This window comes from Carassius carassius, chromosome 8 (genome assembly GCF_963082965.1).
Source record: "Carassius carassius chromosome 8, fCarCar2.1, whole genome shotgun sequence".
Lineage (NCBI taxonomy): Eukaryota > Metazoa > Chordata > Actinopteri > Cypriniformes > Cyprinidae > Carassius > Carassius carassius.
This window is the reverse complement of record NC_081762.1, coordinates 34,195,306-34,220,258: the sequence shown is the minus strand read 5'-3', so window position 1 is coordinate 34,220,258 and position 24,953 is coordinate 34,195,306. Positions and strand designations below refer to the sequence as shown.

At 45.0% G+C, this 24,953-nt stretch overlaps 6 non-coding genes across 6 annotated transcripts; 5 read left to right on the top strand and 1 right to left on the bottom strand.

Moving 5' to 3' along the window:
• Positions 1–16,916: 16,916 nt before the first annotated feature.
• Positions 16,917–17,031, top strand: LOC132145758 (U5 spliceosomal RNA). The gene has a single exon (XR_009434525.1). It is a non-coding gene; the product is annotated as a U5 spliceosomal RNA (small nuclear RNA).
• Positions 17,032–17,499: 468 nt separating this feature from the next.
• Positions 17,500–17,571, bottom strand: trnad-guc (transfer RNA aspartic acid (anticodon GUC)). Its single transcript has one exon. It is a non-coding gene; the product is annotated as a tRNA-Asp (tRNA).
• A 1,075-nt stretch (positions 17,572–18,646) lies between these two features.
• LOC132146081 (U5 spliceosomal RNA) lies at positions 18,647–18,761 on the top strand. Its single transcript, XR_009434830.1, has one exon. It is a non-coding gene; the product is annotated as a U5 spliceosomal RNA (small nuclear RNA).
• Positions 18,762–19,054: 293 nt separating this feature from the next.
• On the top strand, positions 19,055–19,126 carry trnag-ucc (transfer RNA glycine (anticodon UCC)). The gene has a single exon. It is a non-coding gene; the product is annotated as a tRNA-Gly (tRNA).
• Positions 19,127–20,660: 1,534 nt separating this feature from the next.
• Positions 20,661–20,732, top strand: trnag-ucc (transfer RNA glycine (anticodon UCC)). Its single transcript has one exon. It is a non-coding gene; the product is annotated as a tRNA-Gly (tRNA).
• Positions 20,733–21,963: 1,231 nt separating this feature from the next.
• On the top strand, positions 21,964–22,079 carry LOC132145915 (U5 spliceosomal RNA). Its single transcript, XR_009434674.1, has one exon. It is a non-coding gene; the product is annotated as a U5 spliceosomal RNA (small nuclear RNA).
• Positions 22,080–24,953: the final 2,874 nt, after the last annotated feature.

Below are 24,953 nucleotides of genomic sequence, written 5' to 3'. Positions count from 1 at the left end.
CATTTACTTCACTCTCCTTCTCACGAATCGAAACATACCCCGATGACGTGTCCTCCTTCCACCTGACTAAATAGGCCTCACCTCCATTTCCCTTTCCGCCATTAATTACTCACTCCACCCTTTCCGTTAAAAGTGAAAGTGAAAGTAAACGTAAACATGGCTGTATAGTTTACTGCACTGTCACACGCTCTTCCCCCCCTGAAAGAAAACAACCCATGGTTGTTTATTTGGGAGTGTTAAAATCCCAGAAACTCATCTTCTTCATCAGAGTTGTCTTGGAATATTTTTAGGAGTTTTTCCTTACTTTGGGACTCTAACTCTTCGGCTGTCGGGTAGCACATTTTCATATTGCACACATGGGTTGTTCGAACATCTTCTCCAGTAGTCTCCAATGCAACACGGTAATTCAGTGGACCCAGCTGTTTTATTACACGGTAAGGACCTTTCCATTTACTTGCTAGTTTAGCAGTGAATTTAGCTTTTGCACTAGATTGTGGAAAGTTCCTTATCCACACACGATCTTCTTTTTTAAATGTTAGTTCTCGTCTGTGTTTGTTGTAATTTCTTGTTTGTCTAACATGAGCCTTTTTGCTGTTTTCCATAGCTTTGGATTGAAGCTGGGTTAAACAATGAACAACATCGTATGCTGGCACATCAGGATTGAGATTTTTACCTCTGAGAAGTTTGTCCATTGGACTCTGTAGCTTTCTTCCCAGTTGCAGTTCCGCTGGAGTCATCCCTATGGTCTCTTGGACAGCAGAATTGATGGCAAATCTGAACTCTGATAAATATTGATCCCACTTGTTGTGATTTTCATCTAGGTATGCCGCTATCATGTATTTAAGTGTGCGGTTGACTCTCTCAGTCATGTTGGTCTGAGGATGGTATGCAGTTGTCAGTTTTTGGAGTTACCTTCCATTTTTCGCAGACATCCTTAAATACAGACGAAACAAATTGTGTACCCCTATCAGACAGCAAGAAATCAGGCACAACCCATCTGGTCAGAATCTCCTTCCTGAAAATGGCAGCAACCGTTTGTGCATTGGCATTTCGCATGGGGAACATCTCAACCCATCGAGTGAAGTAGTCGATGAAGACTAAGAGATATGCATTTCGGCTGGAACTACACGGCAAAGGCCCCATTATGTCCACACCCAACATTTCATTGGGGTGAGTGACAGTGGTGTGTTGCAGTTTGCCAGCAGGTTTTTGATTGTCACTCTTAAGTTGTTGACATTTTACACATCTCTTTACCCATTTCTTGACATCATTCCACATTCCTGGCCAGAAAGCCACTTCTTGAATTCTCTTATAGGTCTTGAATATTCCTCCATGGCCACTCAAGGGGCTAGCATGATAATGCTGAAGTACCTGTTGAATGAGGCTACTAGGAACACAAACACGATAAAGCAGCTGGTTGTCAGCCAGGTGAGCTTTACGGTAAAGCTTGTCTTCCAGTACTTCATATTGTCCTTTCAGGTTGTCATCACCTTCTGCCATGGTCTGCAAAATTTTCATGATTACGGTGTCTTTATGTTGTTCTTCCCAGATCTTATCCAGAGAGATTGGGAGATCCTCTGACTCCTTGTGGCTGGCATACAAGTTGCAACTCACTCTGATGGGGATTCGAGAGAGAGCGTCAGGTGCCACATTTAGCTTTCCCTTCCGGTATTCAACAATGAAATCGAATCTTTGCAGTCGTAGGGCCCATCTGATTAAACGACTTGAGGTCTTGGTGGACCCCATCACCCACTGCAGTGCAGAGTGATCCGTAACAACAGTAAACAACTTGTGTTCCAGATAATGCTGCCACTTCTCCAGAGCCCAAACTACTGCCAAGCATTCTTTTTCTGTTGCAGAATAATTCACTTCAGCTTTGTTCAAAGCTCTGCTAGCATAAGCTATGACTTCCTCTTTCTCATGGTCCTTCTGTGTCAGCACAGCGCCCAGACCGGTCTCACTAGCATCTGTGTAGACAATGAAGGGGTGCTGTAAATTTGGGTGTCCCAGAATGGGAGGTGTCATCAAGCTTATTTTCAACTGCTCAAAAGCCTGCTGACATTGCGGCGTCCACTGGAAAACTCTGTCCTTCTTCTTCAGGGCATTGAGGGGTTCAGCGATCTGGGAAAAGAATGGGACAAACCGGTGGTACCACCCGGCTAAACCAAGGAATCGCTGGACCTCCTTGAGGTTTCTTGGAATTGGGTAAGAACGAATAACTTCAACTTTGCTGGAATCAGCAGAGATGCCTTGAATACTCACGACATGGCCTAGGAACGCTAGTTCCTGCAGACAGAATTTGCTTTTTTTAAGGTTGATAGTCAGGCCTGCTTTTTTCAGCTTGTATAAGACACTCTGGATGTCAAGGAAGTGCTGTTCAATGGTTGGGGAATAGATGATAATGTCATCTATGTACACAAAGCAATTGTGACCACGTAGTTCGCCCAAAACCATTTCCATTAATCTTTGGAAGGGAGCTGGGGCATTGTTCAATCCAAATGGCATTACATTAAACTGGAAATAATCCAAATGGTGTAATAAATGCTGTCTTCGCTGTACTTTCAGGGTCCATGGTCACCTGCCAGTAACCGCTATTCAGATCAATGGTTGAAAAAATAGCAGCTCCAGAAAGAGATTCCAATATCTCTGCGATGTTTGGCAGTGGGTATGCGTCACTTTCCGTAACAGCATTTACCTTACGGTAGTCTACACAAAACCGGAGACTCCCATCTTTTTTTGGGACAAGGACGACAGGTGAGGCCCAACCTGAATGAGAAGGTTTCACAATGCCTGCACTCAACATTTCTTCCAGTTGTTTCTCCACAACAGCTTGTTTGGCAGGGGACATGCGATAGGGTCGTTGTTTTATTGGTACTTGTTGGGTGAGGTAAATACGATGTTGGAGAACATCAGTGCGACCTGGTCTGAGTGCACATACCTCTGGATTGGCCTCCAGGACTTGACGTAGCTGGCATTTTCCATCAGCCGGTAAGTGGGCTCCATTTACTGCACTGTCAATAAAGTTTTTTATGTCCATGTCATCTGTGCTGAATGTAAATTTGGGTTGAGGGGGAGGGATTGAACTCAAGAGAGAGATACTCTGGTTGGTATTACCTTGTTGCTTTCCTTTTCTGGGTCTGTTCTCAGGTACACTTGCATAGCCTGGTTGGAATGGGTGTTCCACATCAGGAGTAGATTTGAAGGTATACTTTTTGTCGATTACACTTATTTGTAAACCACTAAAGAAGATGAAATCCAGGCCCAGGACTACTGAATATGACAGAGCCCTGGGTGCTAGAACTGCAGCTGGTATGGTGAATACTTTGTCATGAATATTAATTGAGACATTCAGCCATCCAAGAGGAACCTCTGCTTCACCGTTAGCAAGATACAAAGGTCCAAGTGTCCAGGGTTGGAGATCATGGGGTGATTGAGCAATGTTCTTCCAGAGAAACTCATGGATAAGGGTATAGCTTGCACCTGTGTCCACAATGGCTTTTCCCTTCCATGAGCCAACACTAACAGGCACAATTAACTGTTGAGGCACGCTGACAGGATTGATAGGAGTAGATGATGTACTTCTAGCTGTAATGGTGGAAATGGGTTTACCTGGGGGTGTTTGAGAATTCTTCATAGTTGTTGAAGACACTGAATTGTTGGAAGGTTGGCCAGGTGGCTTGGGTGACTGGAAATTCCATTTGTTGCTAGGTGGCTTATAACCTGAAGACGGGGTTGATTGAGCTGGAGAAGTAAAGTGAGGGCATGTACCTGGTGCGTGAAGTCCTCTACATCGCCAACATTGTACAGCAGGTTGGACAGGAGTCATCCCTCTGGGTGATGCGACAACAGTTTTGGAACCAGCTATGCTGTCACACTGCTTCTGTGTTTCATGGTCTTTCTCCAGTTGGTGACCCAGTCGAACCAACTCTTCCACAGTGGTTACATGGCTACGAAGATGACTAGCGAGGTAAGGTTTTATGTTTTTAAGGATCATCTTAACTATGTCTGCTTCAGTTAAACTTGGTTTCCATCTTTGACAGAGAGCTCTGTTGGTGAAAGCAAAATCCCTTATGGACTCCTTTTCGCCTTGAATCCGATGGCGGACACGTTCAGCCAACTCATCTTCATAGTCCTCAGCTAGAAAAGCAGCAAGAAAAACAGACTGAAACTCACTCCATGTTGTGACAGATGATCTTGCCACTTCCCACCAGTCACGCGCAGTGCCATATAAAACTGTCCTGAAGGTGGCCAAGATATCAGCGTCCATTAGAGGATGTACAGCAAGAAAGTCTTGACATCGTGTTATGTACAACAAAGGATCTGGGTCGTCAGCTGGCCTTCCAAATGCGGGAAATGTTAGCTTGATGTGGTCAGTTTTAACAGCAGTAGCAGGGGCTGCTGGATGAGTCACTTGTGATGGTGATTGAGATAAGGGGTTATGAAGAGAAATACTTTTCCCACTCAGGTCAGTTATTCTTTTTTCTTGACTCTCAAACTTTGCTTCCATTTTAGTTTGCAGTTCTTTCATGTTTGTGGACAATTTGTCAGTGAGTAATGTCAATTGACTACTTTTTTCCAGCAGTTGATTAGAATCCTTCTTAAAGTGCTGTTGAACTGATTGAATGTCCTGTTGAATCTCAGACTGCAACTGTTGCACCATAAAGCGCACTTCTCCCACTAAGGTATTCTCTACCTTTTGGAGTTCCTGAGCCATCATCATTTTCATAGCTTTAATTGTCTGATCAGACTCAGTTTCAGCTTGCTGCTTGTTTGCAGATAATGTAGTGGAGAGTTGTTGCTTGATTTCGTCCATCTTTCCAGCGAGTTTAGTGATCTGGCTCTCATGGCTGGACGAGTTGGACTTGAATTCATTAGTGAGTTCAGTTACAGCTTTCTCTTGTTTGGTCATGAAATCATGCAACTGGTCCCAGTTACCTTGTGCTCGTGCAGTGAGTTGACCAATCTCTCTTCCAGGTGTTGGGAGAGTTCTAGGCAGGTCATACTGTACCCCTGAAGATGAAGAAGGTGGTGGTGAAGCAGCGGCTGGAGATGATGTCCCAGGTGATGGAGTGCATAATTGCATGGGTTCTGGAGGTCTTGGTTCCCGTGGGAAAGGATGATTTGGAATGCTGCCTCCCAAAGGTGTGGACACAAACTGCACATGTGGTCCTGGCTGCACAATGCGACTGAACTGGGTGGGCGTGTGGCAGAAAGTTGGAGCATAGGATTCCTGAGGAGCTGGACGGTACATAGGTGGCCAATTAGGGGTGGCCACATCCGGAGCCTCCATTTCGACAAAGGTTGAGTGTGGGGAAGGATGCTCTGCCATGATTATGTAAATGAAATATAATATCAATAAATGATGCAATAAAAGTGTTGCAAATCAGTAGTGTGTATGTCAGTTAATTCATATAATTTACCTTGCCTTTTAATTGTACAAATGTAGTTCACAGTTCACAACATTAAGCAAGTGTCTCAAAACAATTGTCAAAAAAGTCAATCAAAAAAGAAAAAAAAAATTTTTTTTTTTTTTTTTTGGAAAGCATAAATCAGGGTAATTAGTCACAGATCACCAATCACGTTGAGGTCACAAATTACACAATAAATCCTCACTGCAGTCAGATAATAGGTTTCAATTAAAGTTGCTCTTCATTACGATTTCAAAAAAAAAAATAAAAAAAAAATGTGTGGCAACCAAGAAAATTCGGTTAACAGGAAGTTCAAAATTCCCAGGTTTGAGAAAATTAACAGGTGTAGCAAAAAGGATTCCCACACTTAAGTTCCAAAATTCAAAACTTCCCAATTATGTAAATACAAAAAGAAAATAACAATTCAAGTAAAGAAAAAAATTAAATTCAATAAGTCAATGCAAATTCACATTCACAAGTAGTCACGTATTCACACTCAATTGTGTTCAAGTCCCTTGTCGGGCGCCACTCTGTAACAGTGGTGGTGGCTGCCCTAAACTTAAATTATTATTTTTTTAACGACAAATTCGGGCGCCAGACAGTTTTCTAAAACTGACAAAAATCAAACAACCCAGGATAGCAAAAGAAAACCACTGATTACATACAAAAACAAGTATTTCAAAACAAGTTGGAATTTATTGCATAATGTCCATAAACATTATAAAAAAAAATACTTATTTTGAAAAAAACAACCAAACAAACAGTAAATAAAGAAATAGATAGATATAGTTCTTAACGTAACAGTTAAATTTCTCAGTTCCAAATCAGTGTTCACACAATCACAAACGCTATAAAGGAAATCCCAGGTCATACTGGTCACACTCTAGCTGGGCGTCAACACTGGCAGATTCGTGTGTCCATATTCACGCCAAACTTTACATATAACCAAAAGAGAAAGAGGAAAAAACATTTTTAATTCACATTTCGTGGTTGAATACTCAAACAAAATGCAAAACTTTAAAGATCAACGATAAGGCATTCAACTTAATCAAAAAGCACGAATAAGCAATAAAACAAATGTGCGGATCTGAATGGAATGTGTGTGTGTCTGATAGCGTGTGAATGAGTGTAGTGTGAGATTAACGCCTTGGACTCGTTTGAGAGTGAACCGCTCACCAACAACAGCCGATCTTTAAGGTGCGTCGCTATGGAATCGCCAGACTCCACGTCGCATCAGACAGCGTGCGCGGGAAGCCTCAGTTCAAACAAACGCCGCCTTCCACTCCACATGGTAACCATTTACTTCACTCTCCTTCTCACGAATCGAAACATACCCCGATGACGTGTCCTCCTTCCACCTGACTAAATAGGCCTCACCTCCATTTCCCTTTCCGCCATTAATTACTCACTCCACCCTTTCCGTTAAAAGTGAAAGTAAACGTAAACATGGCTGTATAGTTTACTGCACTGTCACAACAGTGCGTCAATAAAGCAAAATGACAGTTAAAGGCATTTCGTCATTGAAATCGGTGATGTCATCATTCAGCTAAGTTCAGTTTAAATAGTAACTGTGCAATAATTTGCAATCAAGTCAACAATATCGCTGTACATGAAGTGTCCCCAGCTATGCCTGCCAGAGGCGACAGAGGCAAGGAACCAAAACTCGATCAGTGAAAAAATGGAGAAAAAACCCGGTGAGAAACCAGGCTCAGTCGGGGAGACAGTTCCCCTCTGGTCAGAAGAAACCAGCAAATCAGCTCCAGGCTGCAGAAAAGTCAGACTGTGCAGAAGAATCATCTGTTTCCTGTGGTCTTGTCCTGGTGGTCGTCTGAGACAAGGTCTTTACAGGGGATCTGTATCTGGGGCTCATCTAGTTGTCCCGGTCTCCGCTGTGTTTCAGGGCCATAGAGGTCCTTCCTAGGTGTTGATCCACCATCTTGTCTGGATACTGACTGGATCCGGGTGACTGAAGCGGCCCACTGATCTGGATACAGAATGGATCTGGTGGCTACGGTGACCTCGGAATAAGGGATTTCTTTAAAAGACTCTTTTATTCATATAAGATTTTCTCCAACTTTTCAGATGGAGGCATGAGAAAGAGATTGCCTTGATTGGGCTTGTGGTTATTGGTGGACCGAGGACAGAGCTACATCAAAATGCAATAGCAGAATCAATTTGGCCGTCCGCCAACACGCTGCAGGAGGGCGTGCCACTGGTCATCGTCTGTATTTGCACTCTCTGCGTTTGCGCTGTCAGCACTTAGTGTTTATTTAGCTGGCATGGGAATGCAGCACTTTCTTGTACGTGACGGGATGCAAATTCTGGAAGGCTCTCTTTAGTGACGGGTCCAAACAAAGATCTCATCAGCTCCTCTAGCCCTATCGGCGACTCGTGCACTTTGAGCCTTCTTAGCGACGGCGCAAGTGGCTGACTGCTGACTGTGTTGGTGGTATAGTGGTGAGCATAGCTGCCTTCCAAGCAGTCGAACCGGGTTCGATTCCCGGCCAACGCATCTCTTTTGGCTCGGGCTGATGTCGAAGCAGAACTCCTTCTGTGACCTGTGGCTCCTCCCAAAACTTTTGGATGGATCGTTCGGAAGCCGAAAAGAACTAGCTCTCCCCGTCGGGGAATCGAACCCCGGTCTTCCGCGTGACAGGTGGAGATACTGTCCACTATACTAACGAGGAGCTGCGCATGCTGCCGTTTCTCCCCCAACCGACGCTACTGCACCGACATAACTGAACAATGCATGGCTTTTTCTGACGCTGACACAGCCCTAGCACCGTCAAATTCCGGATGGATCCATCATTAGCTAAAGTCGCATAACATTTGGAACACTACCCGTTGCAGGGGTCATTGTTTGGACTCTTTTTTTTTTTTTTTTTTAAATTGCGCTTTAAACAAAAAGGATTGTGTCAATGCAACTGAACAACATTAATTAGGAACACAGTGTAACAGTGGTGGTGGCTGCCCTAAACTTAAATTATTATTTTTTTAACGACAAATTCGGGCGCCAGACAGTTTTCTAAAACTGACAAAAATCAAACAACCCAGGATAGCAAAAGAAAACCACTGATTACATACAAAAACAAGTATTTCAAAACAAGTTGGAATTTATTGCATAATGTCCATAAACATTATAAAAAAAAAATATTTATTTCGAAAAAAACAACCAAACAAACAGTAAATAAAGAAATAGATAGATATAGTTCTTAACGTAACAGTTAAATTTCTCAGTTCCAAATCAGTGTTCACACAATCACAAACGCTATAAAGGAAATCCCAGGTCATACTGGTCACACTCTAGCTGGGCGTCAACACTGGCAGATTCGTGTGTCCATATTCACGCCAAACTTTACATATAACCAAAAGAGAAAGAGGAAAAAACATTTTTAATTCACATTTCGTGGTTGAATACTCAAACAAAATGCAAAACTTTAAAGATCAACGATAAGGCATTGAACTTAATCAAAAAGCACGAATAAGCAATAAAACAAATGTGCGGATCTGAATGGAATGTGTGTGTGTCTGATAGCGTGTTAATGAGTGTAGTGTGAGATTGCGCGTCGGGCACACTGACCAATTTTGGCGGACAGAATCGCAAACTGGAGAGTGTAGTTGGACCTCGTCTGGCTCCAGGAAGGAAGTTTAACGCCTTGGACTCGTTTGAGAGTGAACCGCTCACCAACAACAGCCGATCTTTAAGGTGCGTCGCTATGGAATCGCCAGACTCCACGTCGCATCAGACAGCGTGCGCGGGAAGCCTCAGTTCAAACAAACGCCGCCTTCCACTCCACATGGTAACCATTTACTTCACTCTCCTTCTCACGAATCGAAACATACCCCGATGACGTGTCCTCCTTCCACCTGACTAAATAGGCCTCACCTCCATTTCCCTTTCCGCCATTAATTACTCACTCCACCCTTTCCGTTAAAAGTGAAAGTGAAAGTAAACGTAAACATGGCTGTATAGTTTACTGCACTGTCACACGCTCTTCCCCCCCTGAAAAAAAACAACCCATGGTTGTTTATTTGGGAGTGTTAAAATCCCAGAAACTCATCTTCTTCATCAGAGTTGTCTTGGAATATTTTTAGGAGTTTTTCCTTACTTTGGGACTCTAACTCTTCGGCTGTCGGGTAGCACATTTTCATATTGCACACATGGGTTGTTCGAACATCTTCTCCAGTAGTCTCCAGTGCAACACGGTAATTCAGTGGACCCAGCTGTTTTATTACACGGTAAGGACCTTTCCATTTACTTGCTAGTTTAGCAGTGAATTTAGCTTTTGCACTAGATTGTGGAAAGTTCCGTATCCACACACGATCTTCTTTTTTAAATGTTAGTTCTCGTCTGTGTTTGTTGTAATTTCTTGTTTGTCTAACATGAGCCTTTTTGCTGTTTTCCATAGCTTTGGATTGAAGCTGGGTTAAACAATGAACAACATCGTATGCTGGCACATCAGGATTGAGATTTTTACCTCGGAGAAATTTGTCCATTGGACTCTGTAGCTTTCTTCCCAGTTGCAGTTCCGCTGGAGTCATCCCTATGGTCTCTTGGACAGCAGAATTGATGGCAAATCTGAACTCTGATAAATATTGATCCCACTTGTTGTGATTTTCATCTAGGTATGCCGCTATCATGTATTTAAGTGTGCGGTTGACTCTCTCAGTCATGTTGGTCTGAGGATGGTATGCAGTTGTCAGTTTAGGAGTTACCTTCCATTTTTCGCAGACATCCTTAAATACAGACGAAACAAATTGTGTACCCCTATCAGACAGCAAGAAATCAGGCACACCCCATCTGGTCAGAATCTCCTTCCTGAAAATGGCAGCAACCGTTTGTGCATTGGCATTTCGCATGGGGAACATCTCAACCCATCGAGTGAAGTAGTCGATGAAGACTAAGAGATATGCATTTCGGCTGGAACTACACGGCAAAGGCCCCATTATGTCCACACCCAACATTTCATTGGGGTGAGTGACAGTGGTGTGTTGCAGTTTGCCAGCAGGTTTTTGATTGTCACTCTTAAGTAGTTGACATTTTACACATCTCTTTACCCATTTCTTGACATCATTCCACATTCCTGGCCAGAAAGCCACTTCTTGAATTCTCTTATAGGTCTTGAATATTCCTCCATGGCCACTCAAGGGGCTAGCATGATAATGCTGAAGTACCTGTTGAATGAGGCTACTAGGAACACAAACACGATAATGCAGCTGGTTGTCAGCCAGGTGAGCTTTACGGTAAAGCTTGTCTTCCAGTACTTCATATTGTCCTTTCAGGTTGTCATCACCTTCTGCCATGGTCTGCAAAATTTTCATGATTACGGTGTCTTTATGTTGTTCTTCCCAGATCTTATCCAGAGAGATTGGGAGATCCTCTGACTCCTTGTGGCTGGCATACAAGTTGCAACCCACTCTGATGGGGATTCGAGAGAGAGCGTCAGGTGCCACATTTAGCTTTCCCTTCCGGTATTCAACAATGAAATCGAATCTTTGCAGTCGTAGGGCCCATCTGATTAAACGACTTGAGGTCTTGGTGGACCCCATCACCCACTGCAGTGCAGAGTGATCCGTAACAACAGTAAACAACTTGTGTTCCAGATAATGCTGCCACTTCTCCAGAACCCAAAACTACTGCCAAGCATTCTTTTTCTGTTGCAGAATAATTCACTTTAGCTTTGTTCAAAGCTCTGCTAGCATAAGCTATGACTTCCTCTTTCTCATGGTCCTTCTGTGTCAGCACAGCGCCCAGACCGGTCTCACTAGCATCTGTGTAGACAATGAAAGGGTGCTGTAAATTTGGGTGTCCCAGAATGGGAGGTGTCATCAAGCTTATTTTCAACTGCTCAAAAGCCTGCTGACATTGCGGCGTCCACTGGAAAACTCTGTCCTTCTTCTTCAGGGCATTGAGGGGTTCAGCGATCTGGGAAAAGAATGGGACAAACCGGTGGTACCACCCGGCTAAACCAAGGAATCGCTGGACCTCCTTGAGGTTTCTTGGAATTGGGTAAGAACGAATAACTTCAACTTTGCTGGAATCAGCAGAGATGCCTTGAATACTCACGACATGGCCTAGGAACGCTAGTTCCTGCAGACAGAATTTGCTTTTTTTAAGGTTGATAGTCAGGCCTGCTTTTTTCAGCTTGTATAAGACACTCTGGATGTCAAGGAAGTGCTGTTCAATGGTTGGGGAATAGATGATAATGTCATCTATGTACACAAAGCAATTGTGACCACGTAGTTCGCCCAAAACCATTTCCATTAATCTTTGGAAGGGAGCTGGGGCATTTTTCAATCCAAATGGCATTACATTAAACTGGAAATAATCCAAATGGTGTAATAAATGCTGTCTTCGCTGTACTTTCAGGGTCCATGGTCACCTGCCAGTAACCGCTATTCAGATCAATGGTTGAAAAAATAGCAGCTCCAGAAAGAGATTCCAATATCTCTGCGATGTTTGGCAGTGGGTATGCGTCACTTTCCGTAACAGCATTTACCTTACGGTAGTCTACACAAAACCGGAGACTCCCATCTTTTTTTGGGACAAGGACGACAGGTGAGGCCCAACCTGAATGAGAAGGTTTCACAATGCCTGCACTCAACATTTCTTCCAGTTGTTTCTCCACAACAGCTTGTTTGGCAGGGGACATGCGATAGGGTCGTTGTTTTATTGGTACTTGTTGGGTGAGGTAAATACGATGTTGGAGAACATCAGTGCGACCTGGTCTGAGTGTACATACCTCTGGATTGGCCTCCAGGACTTGACGTAGCTGGCATTTTCCATCAGCCGGTAAGTGGGCTCCATTTACTGCACTGTCAATAAAGTTTTTTATGTCCATGTCATCTGTGCTGAATGTAAATTTGGGTTGAGGGGGAGGGATTGAACTCAAGAGAGAGATACTCTGGTTGGTATTACCTTGTTGCTTTCCTTTTCTGGGTCTGTTCTCAGGTACACTTGCATAGCCTGGTTGGAATGGGTGTTCCACATCAGGAGTAGATTTGAAGGTATACTTTTTGTCGATTACACTTATTTGTAAACCACTAAAGAAGATGAAATCCAGGCCCAGGACTACTGAATATGACAGAGCCCTGGGTGCTAGAACTGCAGCTGGTATGGTGAATACTTTGTCATGAATATTAATTGAGACATTCAGCCATCCAAGAGGAACCTCTGCTTCACCGTTAGCAAGATACAAAGGTCCAAGTGTCCAGGGTTGGAGATCATGGGGTGATTGAGCAATGTTCTTCCAGAGAAACTCATAGATAAGGGTATAGCTTGCACCTGTGTCCACAATGGCTTTTCCCTTCCATGAGCCAACACTAACAGGCACAATTAACTGTTGAGGCACGCTGACAGGATTGATAGGAGTAGATGATGTACTTCTAGCTGTAATGGTGGAAATGGGTTTACCTGGGGGTGTTTGAGAATTCTTCATAGTTGTTGAAGACACTGAATTGTTGGAAGGTTGGCCAGGTGGCTTGGGTGACTGGAAATTCCATTTGTTGCTAGGTGGCTTATAACCTGAAGACGGGGTTGATTGAGCTGGAGAAGTAAAGTGAGGGCATGTACCTGGTGCGTGAAGTCCTCTACATCGCCAACATTGTACAGCAGGTTGGACAGGAGTCATCCCTCTGGGTGATGCGACAACAGTTTTGGAACCAGCTATGCTGTCACACTGCTTCTGTGTTTCATGGTCTTTCTCCAGTTGGTGACCCAGTCGAACCAACTCTTCCACAGTGGTTACATGGCTACGAAGATGACTAGCGAGGTAAGGTTTTATGTTTTTAAGGATCATCTTAACTATGTCTGCTTCAGTTAAACTTGGTTTCCATCTTTGACAGAGAGCTCTGTTGGTGAAAGCAAAATCCCTTATGGACTCCTTTTCGCCTTGAATCCGATGGCGGACACGTTCAGCCAACTCATCTTCATAGTCCTCAGCTAGAAAAGCAGCAAGAAAAACAGACTGAAACTCACTCCATGTTGTGACAGATGATCTTGCCACTTCCCACCAGTCACGCGCAGTGCCATATAAAACTGTCCTGAAGGTGGCCAAGATATCAGCGTCCATTAGAGGATGTACAGCAAGAAAGTCTTGACATCGTGTTATGTACAACAAAGGATCTGGGTCGTCAGCTGGCCTTCCAAATGCGGGAAATGTTAGCTTGATGTGGTCAGTTTTAACAGCAGTAGCAGGGGCTGCTGGATGAGTCACTTGTGATGGTGATTGAGATAAGGGGTTATGAAGAGAAATACTTTTCCCACTCAGGTCAGTTATTCTTTTTTCTTGACTCTCAAACTTTGCTTCCATTTTAGTTTGCAGTTCTTTCATGTTTGTGGACAATTTGTCAGTGAGTAATGTCAATTGACTACTTTTTTCCAGCAGTTGATTAGAATCCTTCTTAAAGTGCTGTTGAACTGATTGAATGTCCTGTTGAATCTCAGACTGCAACTGTTGCACCATAAAGCGCACTTCTCCCACTAAGGTATTCTCTACCTTTTGGAGTTCCTGAGCCATCATCATTTTCATAGCTTTAATTGTCTGATCAGACTCAGTTTCAGCTTGCTGCTTGTTTGCAGATAATGTAGTGGAGAGTTGTTGCTTGATTTCGTCCATCTTTCCAGCGAGTTTAGTGATCTGGCTCTCATGGCTGGACGAGTTGGACTTGAATTCATTAGTGAGTTCAGTTACAGCTTTCTCTTGTTTGGTCATGAAATCATGCAACTGGTCCCAGTTACCTTGTGCTCGTGCAGTGAGTTGACCAATCTCTCTTCCAGGTGTTGGGAGAGTTCTAGGCAGGTCATACTGTACCCCTGAAGATGAAGAAGGTGGTGGTGAAGCAGCGGCTGGAGATGATGTCCCAGGTGATGGAGTGCATAATTGCATGGGTTCTGGAGGTCTTGGTTCCCGTGGGAAAGGATGATTTGGAATGCTGCCTCCCAAAGGTGTGGACACAAACTGCACATGTGGTCCTGGCTGCACAATGCGACTGAACTGGGTGGGCATGTGGCAGAAAGTTGGAGCATAGGATTCCTGAGGAGCTGGACGGTACATAGGTGGCCAATTAGGGGTGGCCACATCCGGAGCCTCCATTTCGACAAAGGTTGAGTGTGGGGAAGGATGCTCTGCCATGATTATGTAAATGAAATATAATATCAATAAATGATGCAATAAAAGTGTTGCAAATCAGTAGTGTGTATGTCAGTTAATTCATATAATTTACCTTGCCTTTTAATTGTACAAATGTAGTTCACAGTTCACAACATTAAGCAAGTGTCTCAAAACAATTGTCAAAAAAGTCAATCAAAAAAGAAAAAAAAAATTTTTTTTTTTTTTTTTTGGAAAGCATAAATCAGGGTAATTAGTCACAGATCACCAATCACGTTGAGGTCACAAATTACACAATAAATCCTCACTGCAGTCAGATAATAGGTTTCAATTAAAGTTGCTCTTCATTACGATTTCAAAAAAAAAAAATAAAAAAAAAATGTGTGGCAACCAAGAAAATTCGGTTAACAGGAAGTTCAAAATTCCCAGGTTTGAGAAAATTAACAGGTGTAGCAAAAAGGATTCCCACACTTAAGTTCCAAAATTCAAAACTTCCCAATTATGTAAATACAAAAAGAAAATAACAATTCAAGTAAAGAAAAAAATTAAATTCAATAAGTCAATGCAAATTCACATTCACAAGTAGTCACGTATTCACACTCAATTGTGTTCAAGTCCCTTGTCGGGCGCCACTCTGTAACAGTGGTGGTGGCTGCCCTAAACTTAAATTATTATTTTTTTAACGACAAATTCGGGCGCCAGACAGTTTTCTAAAACTGACAAAAATCAAACAACCCAGGATAGCAAAAGAAAACCACTGATTACATACAAAAACAAGTATTTCAAAACAAGTTGGAATTTATTGCATAATGTCCATAAACATTATAAAAAAAATACTTATTTTGAAAAAAACAACCAAACAAACAGTAAATAAAGAAATAGATAGATATAGTTCTTAACGTAACAGTTAAATTTCTCAGTTCCAAATCAGTGTTCACACAATCACAAACGCTATAAAGGAAATCCCAGGTCATACTGGTCACACTCTAGCTGGGCGTCAACACTGGCAGATTCGTGTGTCCATATTCACGCCAAACTTTACATATAACCAAAAGAGAAAGAGGAAAAAACATTTTTAATTCACATTTCGTGGTTGAATACTCAAACAAAATGCAAAACTTTAAAGATCAACGATAAGGCATTCAACTTAATCAAAAAGCACGAATAAGCAATAAAACAAATGTGCGGATCTGAATGGAATGTGTGTGTGTCTGATAGCGTGTGAATGAGTGTAGTGTGAGATTAACGCCTTGGACTCGTTTGAGAGTGAACCGCTCACCAACAACAGCCGATCTTTAAGGTGCGTCGCTATGGAATCGCCAGACTCCACGTCGCATCAGACAGCGTGCGCGGGAAGCCTCAGTTCAAACAAACGCCGCCTTCCACTCCACATGGTAACCATTTACTTCACTCTCCTTCTCACGAATCGAAACATACCCCGATGACGTGTCCTCCTTCCACCTGACTAAATAGGCCTCACCTCCATTTCCCTTTCCGCCATTAATTACTCACTCCACCCTTTCCGTTAAAAGTGAAAGTGAAAGTAAACATAAACATGGCTGTATAGTTTACTGCACTGTCACAACAGTGCGTCAATAAAGCAAAATGACAGTTAAAGGCATTTCGTCATTGAAATCGGTGATGTCATCATTCAGCTAAGTTCAGTTTAAATAGTAACTGTGCAATAATTTGCAATCAAGTCAACAATATCGCTGTACATGAAGTGTCCACAGCTATGCCTGCCAGAGGCGACAGAGGCAAGGAACCAAAACTCGATCAGTGAAAAAATGGAGAAAAAACCCGGTGAGAAACCAGGCTCAGTCGGGGAGACAGTTCCCCTCTGGTCAGAAGAAACCAGCAAATCAGCTCCAGGCTGCAGAAAAGTCAGACTGTGCAGAAGAATCATCTGTTTCCTGTGGTCTTGTCCTGGTGGTCGTCTGAGACAAGGTCTTTACAGGGGATCTGTATCTGGGGTTCATCTAGTTGTCCGATAGGGTTAGAGGTGTTTCAGGGCCATAGAGGTACTTTCTAGGTGTTGATCAACCATCTTGTCTGGATACTGACTGGATCCGGGTGACTGAAGCGGCCCACTGATCTAGATACAGACTGGATCTGGTGGCTACGGTGACCTCGGAATAAGGGATTTCTTTAAAAGACTCTTTTATTCATATAAGATTTTCTCCAACTTTTCAGATGGAGGCATGAGAAAGAGATTGCCTTGATTTGGCTTGTGGTTATTGGTGGACCGAGGGGACTTTTGTGAGTTTTACTCCTCCCTTTTGGAGTTGGGGGGGGGGCTGACGAAACGCATGTGGGCAGGCGTCGTCACCCTTGATGACCCTTGGCGAGCGTAGTGGTTTACCAGAGGCAGCGCACAGGCCCGAGGGGTCGTAGACACAGCTCGAGTTTCTCTTCATTGTCGCATAAATCTTTCGCCTTTTACTAAAGATTTCCGTGGAGGGGAACTTTTGCGAGTGACCTGTATTTTTGGGTGCTCTGTTCACAGCAGAGCTACATCGAAATGTCAAGAGCAGAATCAATTTGGCCGTCCGCCAACACGCTGCAGGAGGGCATGCCACTGGTCATCGTCTGTATTTGCACTCTCTGCGTTTGCGCTGTCAGCACTTAGTGTTTATTTAGCTGGCATGGGAAGGCAGCACTTTCTTGTACGTGACGGGATGCAAATTCTGGAAGGCTCTCTTTAGTGACGGGTCCAAACAAAGATCTCATCAGCTCCTCTAGCCCTATCGGCGACTCGTGCACTTCGAGCCTTCTTAGCGAAGGCGCAAGTGGCTGACTGCTGACTGCGTTGGTGGTATAGTGGTGAGCATAGCTGCCTTCCAAGCAGTTGACCCGGGTTCGATTCCCGGCCAACCCATGTCCTTTTGCTCGGGCTGATGTCGAAGCAGAACTCCTTCTGTGACCTGTGGCTCCTCCCAAAACTTTTGGATGGATCGTTCGGAAGCCGAAAAGAGCTAGCTCTCCCCATCGGGGAATCGAACCCCGGTCTTCCGCGTGACAGGCGGAGATACTGTCCACTATACTAACGAGGAGCTGCGCATGCTGCCGTTTCTCCCCCATCCGACGCTACTGCACCGACATAACTGAACAATGCATGGCTTTTTCTGACGCTGACACAGCCCTAGCACCGTCAAATTCCGGATGGACCCATCATTAGCTAAAGTCGCATAACATTTGGAACACTACCCGTTGCAGGGGTCATTGTTTGGACTCTTTTTTTTTTTTTTTCTTTTTTAAATTGCGCTTTAAACAAAAAGGATTGTGTCAATGCAACTGAACAACATTAATTAGGAACACAGTGCGTCAATAAAGCAAAATGACAGTTAAAGGCATTTCGTCATTGAAATCGGTGATGTCATCATTCAGCTAAGTTCAGTTTAAATAGTATCTGTGCAATAATTTGCAATCAAGTCAACAATATCGCTGTACATGAAGTGTCCCCAGATATGCCTGCCAGAGGCGACAGAGGCAAGGAACCAAAACTTGATCGGTGAAAAAATGGAGAAAAAACCCGGTGAGAAACCAGGCTCAGTCGGGGAGACAGTTCCCCTCTGGTCAGAAGAAACCAGCAAATCAGTTCAGGGCTGCAGAAAAGTCAGACTGTGCAGAAGAATCATCTGTTTCCTGTGGTCTTGTCCTGGTGGTCGTCTGAGACAAGGTCTTTACAGGGGATCTGTATCTGGGGCTCATCTAGTTGTCCGATAGGGCTAAAGGTGTTTCAGGGCCATAGAGGTCCTTTCTAGGTGTTGATCAACCATCTTGTCTGGATACTGACTGGATCCGGGTGACTGAAGCGGCCCACTGATCTGGATACAGACTGGATCTGGTGGCTACGGTGACCTCGGAATAAGGGATTTCTTTAAAAGACTCTTTTATTCATATAAGATTTTCTCCAACTTTTCAGATGGAGGCATGAGAAAGAGATTGCCTTGATTGGGCTTGTGGTTATTGGTGGACCGAGGGGACTTTTGTGAGTTTTACTCCTCCCTTTTGGAGTGGGGGGGGGCTGACGAAACGCATGTGGGCAGGCGTTGTCACCCTTCATGACCCTTGGCGAGCGTAGTGGTTTACCAGAGGCAGCGCACAGGCCCGAGGGGTCGTAGACACAGCTAGAGTTTCTCTTCATTGTCGCATAAATCTTTCACCTTTTACTAAAGATTTCCGTGGAGGGGAACTTTTGCGAGTGACCTGTATTTTTGGGTGCTCTGCTCACAGCAGAGCTACATCGAAATGTCAAGAGCAGAATCAATTTGGCCGTCCGCCAACACGCTGCAGGAGGGCGTGCCACTGGTCATCGTCTGTATTTGCACTCTCTGCGTTTGCGCTGTCAGCACTTAGTGTTTATTTAGCTAGCCTGGGAAGGCAGCACTTTCTTGTACGTGACGGGATGCAAATTCCGGAAGGCTCTCTTTAGTGACGGGTCCAAACAAAGATCTCATCAGCTCCTCTAGCCCTATCGGCGAATCGTGCACTTCGAGCCTTCTTAGCGACGGCGCAAGTGGCTGACTGCTGACTGCGTTGGTGGTATAGTGGTGAGCATAGCTGCCTTCCAAGCAGTTGACCTGGGTTCGATTCCCGGCCAACGCATGTCCTTTGGCTCGGGCTGATGTCGAAGCAGAACTCCTTCTGTGACCTGTGGCTCCTCCCAAAACTTTTGGATGGATCATTCGGAAGCCGAAAAGAGCTAGCTCTCCCCGTCGGGGAATCGAACCCCGGTCTTCCGCGTGACAGGCAGAGATACTATCCACTATACTAAAGAGGAGCTGCGCATGCTGCCGTTTCTCCCCCAACCGACGCTACTGCACCGACATAACTGAACAATGCATGGCTTTTTCTGACGCTGACACAGCCCTAGCACCGTCAAATTCCGGATGGACCCATCATTAGCTAAACTCGCATAACATTTGGAACACTACCCGTTGCAGGGGTCATTGTTTGGACTTTTTTTAATTGCGCTTTAAACAAAAAGGATTGTGTCAATGCAACTGAACAACATTAATTAGGAACACAGTGCGTCAATAAAGCAAAATGACAGTTAAAGGCATTTCGTCATTGAAATCGATGATGTCATCATTCAGCTAAGTTCAGTTTAAATAGTATCTGTGCAATAATTTGCAATCAAGTCAACGATATCGCTGTACATGAAGTGTCCCCAGCTATGCCTGCCAGAGGCGACAGAGGCAAGGAACCAAAACTCGATCGGTGAAAAAATGGAGAAAAAACCCGTTGAGAAACCAGGCTCAGTCGGGGAGACAGTTCTCCTCTGGTCAGAAGAAACCAGCAAATCAGCTCCAGGCTGCAGAAAAGTCAGACTGTGCAGAAGAATCATCTGTTTCCTGTGGTCTTGTCCTGGTGGTCGTCTAAGACAAGGTCTTTACAGGGGATCTGTATCTGGGGCTCATCTAGTTGTCCCGGTCTCCGCTGTGTTTCAGGGCCATAGAGGTCCTTTCTAGGTGTTGATCCACCATCTTGTCTGGATACTGACTGGATCCGGGTGACTGAAGCGGCCCACTGATCTGGATACAGAATGGATCTGGTGGCTACGGTGACCTCGGAATAAGGGACTTCTTTAAAAGAAAAGTCAGACTGTGCAGAAGAATCATCTGTTTCCTGTGGTCTTGTCCTGGTGGTCGTCTAAGACAAGGTCTTTACAGGGGATCTGTATCTGGGGCTCATCTAGTTGTCCCGGTCTCCGCTGTGTTTCAGGGCCATAGAGGTCCTTTCTAGGTGTTGATCCACCATCTTGTCTGGATACTGACTGGATCCGGGTGACTGAAGCGGCCCACTGATCTGGATACAGAATGGATCTGGTGGCTACAGTGACCTCGGAATAAGGGAATCAATAGCAGAATCAATTTGGCCGTCTGCCAACACGCTGCAGGAGGGCGTGCCACTGGTCATCGTCTGTATTTGCACTCTCTGCGTTTGCGCTGTCAGCACTTAGTGTTTATTTAGCTGGCATGGGAAGGCAGCACTTTCTTGTACGTGACGGGATGCAAACTCTGGAAGGCTCTCTTTAGTGACGGGTCCAAACAAAGATCTCATCAGCTCCTCTAGCCCTATCGGCGACTCGTGCACTTCGAGCCTTCTTAACGACGGCGCAAGTGGCTGACTGGTGACTGCGTTGGTGGTATAGTGGTGAGCATAGCTGCCTTCCAAGCAGTTGACCCGGGTTCGATTCCCGGCCAACGCATGTCCTTTGGCTCGGGCTGATGTCGAAGCAGAACTCCTTCTGTGACCTGTGGCTCCTCTCAAAACTTTTGGATGGATCGTTCGGAAGCCGAAAAGAGCTAGCTCTCCCTGTCGTGGAATCGAACCCCGGTCTTCCGCGTGACAGGCGGAGATACTGTCCACTATACTACGAGGAGCTGTGCATTTTGCTGTTTCTCCCCCAGCCGACGCTACTGCACCGACATAACTGAACAATGCATGGCTTTTTCTGACGCTGACACAGCCCTAGCACCGTCAAATTCCGGATGGACCCATCATTAGCTAAAGTCGCATAACATTTGGAACACTACCCGTTGCAGGGGTCATTGTTTGGACTTTTTTAAATTGCGCTTTAAACAAAAAGGATTGTGTCAATGCAACTGAACAACATTAATTAGGAACAAAGTGCGTCAATAAAGCAAAATGACAGTTAAAGGCATTTCGTCATTGAAATCGATGATGTCATCATTCAGCTAAGTTCAGTTTAAATAGTATCTGTGCAATAATTTGCAATCAAGTCAACGATATCGCTGTACATGAAGTGTCCCCAGCTATGCCTGCCAGAGGCGACAGAGGCAAGGAACCAAAACTCGATCGGTGAAAAAATGGAGAAAAAACCCGGTGAGAAACCAGGCTCAGTCGGGGAGACAGTTCTCCTCTGGTCAGAAGAAACCAGCAAATCAGTTCCAGGCTGCAGAAAAGTCAGACTGTGCAGAAGAATCATCTGTTTCCTGTGGTCTTGTCCTGGTGGTCGTCTGAGAAAAGGTCTTTACAGGGGATCTGTATCTGGGGCTCATCTAGTTGTCCCGGTCTCCGCTGTGTTTCAGGGCCATAGAGGTCCTTCCTAGGTGTTGATCAACCATCTTGTCTGGATACTGACTGGATCCGGGTGACTGAAGCGGCCCACTGATCTGGATACAGACTGGATCTGGTGGCTACGGTGACCTCGGAATAAGGGATTTCTTTAAAAGACTCTTTTATTCATATAAGATTTTCTCCAACTTTTCAGATGGAGGCATGAGAAAGAGATTGCCTTGATTGGGCTTGTGGTTATTGGTGGACCGAGGGGACTTTTGTGAGTTTTACTCCTCCCTTTTGGAGTGGGGGGGGGGGGCTGACGAAACGCATGTGGGCAGGCGTCGTCACCCTTGATGACCCTTGGTGAGCGTAGTGGTTTACCAGAGGCAGCGCACAGGCCCGAGGGGTCGTAGACACAGCTCGAGTTTCTCTTCATTGTCGCATAAATCTTTCGCCTTTTACTAAAGATTTCCGTGGAGGGGTACTTTTGTGAGTGACCTGTATTTTTGGGTGCTCTGTTCACACCAGAGCTAAGTCGAAATGTCAAGAGCAGAATCAATTTGGCCGTCCGCCAACACGCTGCAGGAGGGCGTGCCACTGGTCATCGTCTGTATTTGCACTCTCTGCGTTTGCGCTGTCAGCACTTAGTTTTTATTTAGCTGGCATGGGAAGGCAGCACTTTCTTGTACGTGACGGGATGCAAATTCTGGAAGGCTCTCTTTAGTGACGGGTCCAAATAAAGATCTCATCAGCTCCTCCAGCCCTATCGGCGACTCGTGCACTTCGAGCCTTCTTAGCGACGGCGCAAGTGGCTGACTGCTGACTGCGTTGGTGGTATAGTGGTGAGCATAGCTGCCTTCCAAGCAGTTGACCCGGGTTCCATTCCTGGCCAACGCATGTCCTTTGGCTCGGGCTGATGTCGAAGCAGAACTCCTTCTGTGACCTGTGGCTCCTCCCAAAACTTTTGGATGGATCATTCGGAAGCCGAAAAGAGCTAGCTCTCCCCGTCGGGGAATCGAACCCCGGTCTTCCGCGTGACAGGCGGAGATACTGTCCACTATACTAAAGAGGAGCTGCGCATGCTGCCGTTTCTCCCCCAACCGACGCTACTGCACCGACATAACTAAACAATGCATGGCTTTTTCTGACGCTGACACAGCCCTAGCACCGTCAAATTCCGGATGGACCCATCATTAGCTAAAGTCGCATAACATTTGGAACACTACCCGTTGCAGGGGTCATTGTTTGGACTTTTTTTAATTGCGCTTTAAACAAAAAGGATTGTGTCAATGCAACTGAACAACATTAATTAGGAACACAGTGCGTCAATAAAGCAAAATGACAGTTAAAGGCATTTCGTCATTGAAATCGATGATGTCATCATTCAGCTAAGTTCAGTTTAAATAGTATCTGTGCAATAATTTGCAATCAAGTCAACGATATCGCTGTACATGAAGTGTCCCCAGCTATGCCTGCCAGAGGCGACAGAGGCAAGGAACCAAAACTCGATCGGTGAAAAAATGGAGAAAAAACCCGGTGAGAAACCAGGCTCAGTCGGGGAGACAGTTCTCCTCTGGTCAGAAGAAACCAGCAAATCAGCTCCAGGCTGCAGAAAAGTCAGACTGTGCAGAAGAATCATCTGTTTCCTGTGGTCTTGTCCTGGTGGTCGTCTAAGACAAGGTCTTTACAGGGGATCTGTATCTGGGGCTCATCTAGTTGTCCCGGTCTCCGCTGTGTTTCAGGGCCATAGAGGTCCTTTCTAGGTGTTGATCCACCATCTTGTCTGGATACTGACTGGATCTGGGTGACTGAAGCGGCCCACTGATCTGGATACAGAATGGATCTGGTGGCTACGGTGACCTCGGAATAAGGGATTTCTTTAAAAGACTCTTTTATTCATATAAGATTTTCTCCAACTTTTCAGATGGAGGCATGAGAAAGAGATTGCCTTGATTGGGCTTGTGGTTATTGGTGGAACGAGGACAGAGCTACATCAAAATGCAATAGCAGAATCAATTTGGCCGTCCGCCAACACGCTGCAGGAGGGCGTGCCACTGGTCATCGTCTGTATTTGCACTCTCTGCGTTTGCGCTGTCAGCACTTAGTGTTTATTTAGCTGGCATGGGAAGGCAGCACTTTCTTGTACGTGACGGGATGCAAACTCTGGAAGGCTCTCTTTAGTGACGGGTCCAAACAAAGATCTCATCAGCTCCTCTAGCCCTATCGGCGACTCGTGCACTTCGAGCCTTCTTATCGACGGCGCAAGTGGCTTACTGCTGACTGTGTTGGTGGTATAGTGGTGAGCATAGCTGCTTTCCAAGCAGTTGACCCGGTTTCGATTCCCGGCCAACGCATGTCTTTTGGCTCGGGCTGATGTCAATGTCAATGTCACCTTTATTTATATAGCGCTTTAAACAAAATACATTGCGTCAAAGCAACTGAAAAACATTCATTAGGAAAACAGTGTCAATAATGCAAAGATGATAGTTAAAGGCAGTTCATCATTGGATTCAGTTATGTCATCTCTGTTCAGTTAAATAGTGTCTGTGCAATAATTTGCAATCAAGTCAACGATATCGCTGTAGATGAAGTGTCCCCAACTAAGCAAGCCAGAGGCGACAGCGGCAAGGAACCGAAACTCCATCGGTGACAGAATGGAGAAAAAAAACCCGGTGAGAAACCAGGCTCAGTCGGGGAGACAGTTCTCCTCTGGTCAGAAGAAACCAGCAAATCAGCTCCAGGCTGCAGAAAAGTCAGACTGTGCAGAAGAATCATCTGTTTCCTGTGGTCTTGTCCTGGTGGTCGTCTAAGACAAGGTCTTTACAGGGCATCTGTATCTGGGGCTCATCTAGTTGTCCCGGTCTCCGCTGTGTTTCAGGGCCATAGAGGTCCTTTCTAGGTGTTGATCCACCATCTTGTCTGGATACTGACTGGATCCGGGTGACTGAAGCGGCCCACTGATCTGGATACAGAATGGATCTGGTGGCTACGGTGACCTCGGAATAAGGGATTTCTTTAAAAGACTCTTTTATTCATATAAGATTTTCTCCAACTTTTCAGATGGAGGCATTAGAAAGAGATTGCCTTGATTGGGCTTGTGGTTATTGGTGGACCGAGGACAGAGCTACATCAAAATGCAATAGCAGAATCAATTTGGCCATCCGCCAACATGCTGCAGGAGGGCGTGCCACTGGTCATCCTCTGTATTTGCACTCTCTGCGTTTGCGCTGTCAGCACTTAGTGTTTATTTAGCTGGCATGGGAAGGCAGCACTTTCTTGTACGTGACGGGATGCAAACTCTGGAAGGCTCTCTTTAGTGACGGGTCCAAACAAAGATCTCATCAGCTCCTCTAGCCCTATCGGCGACTCGTGCACTTCGAGCCTTCTTAACGACGGCGCAAGTGGC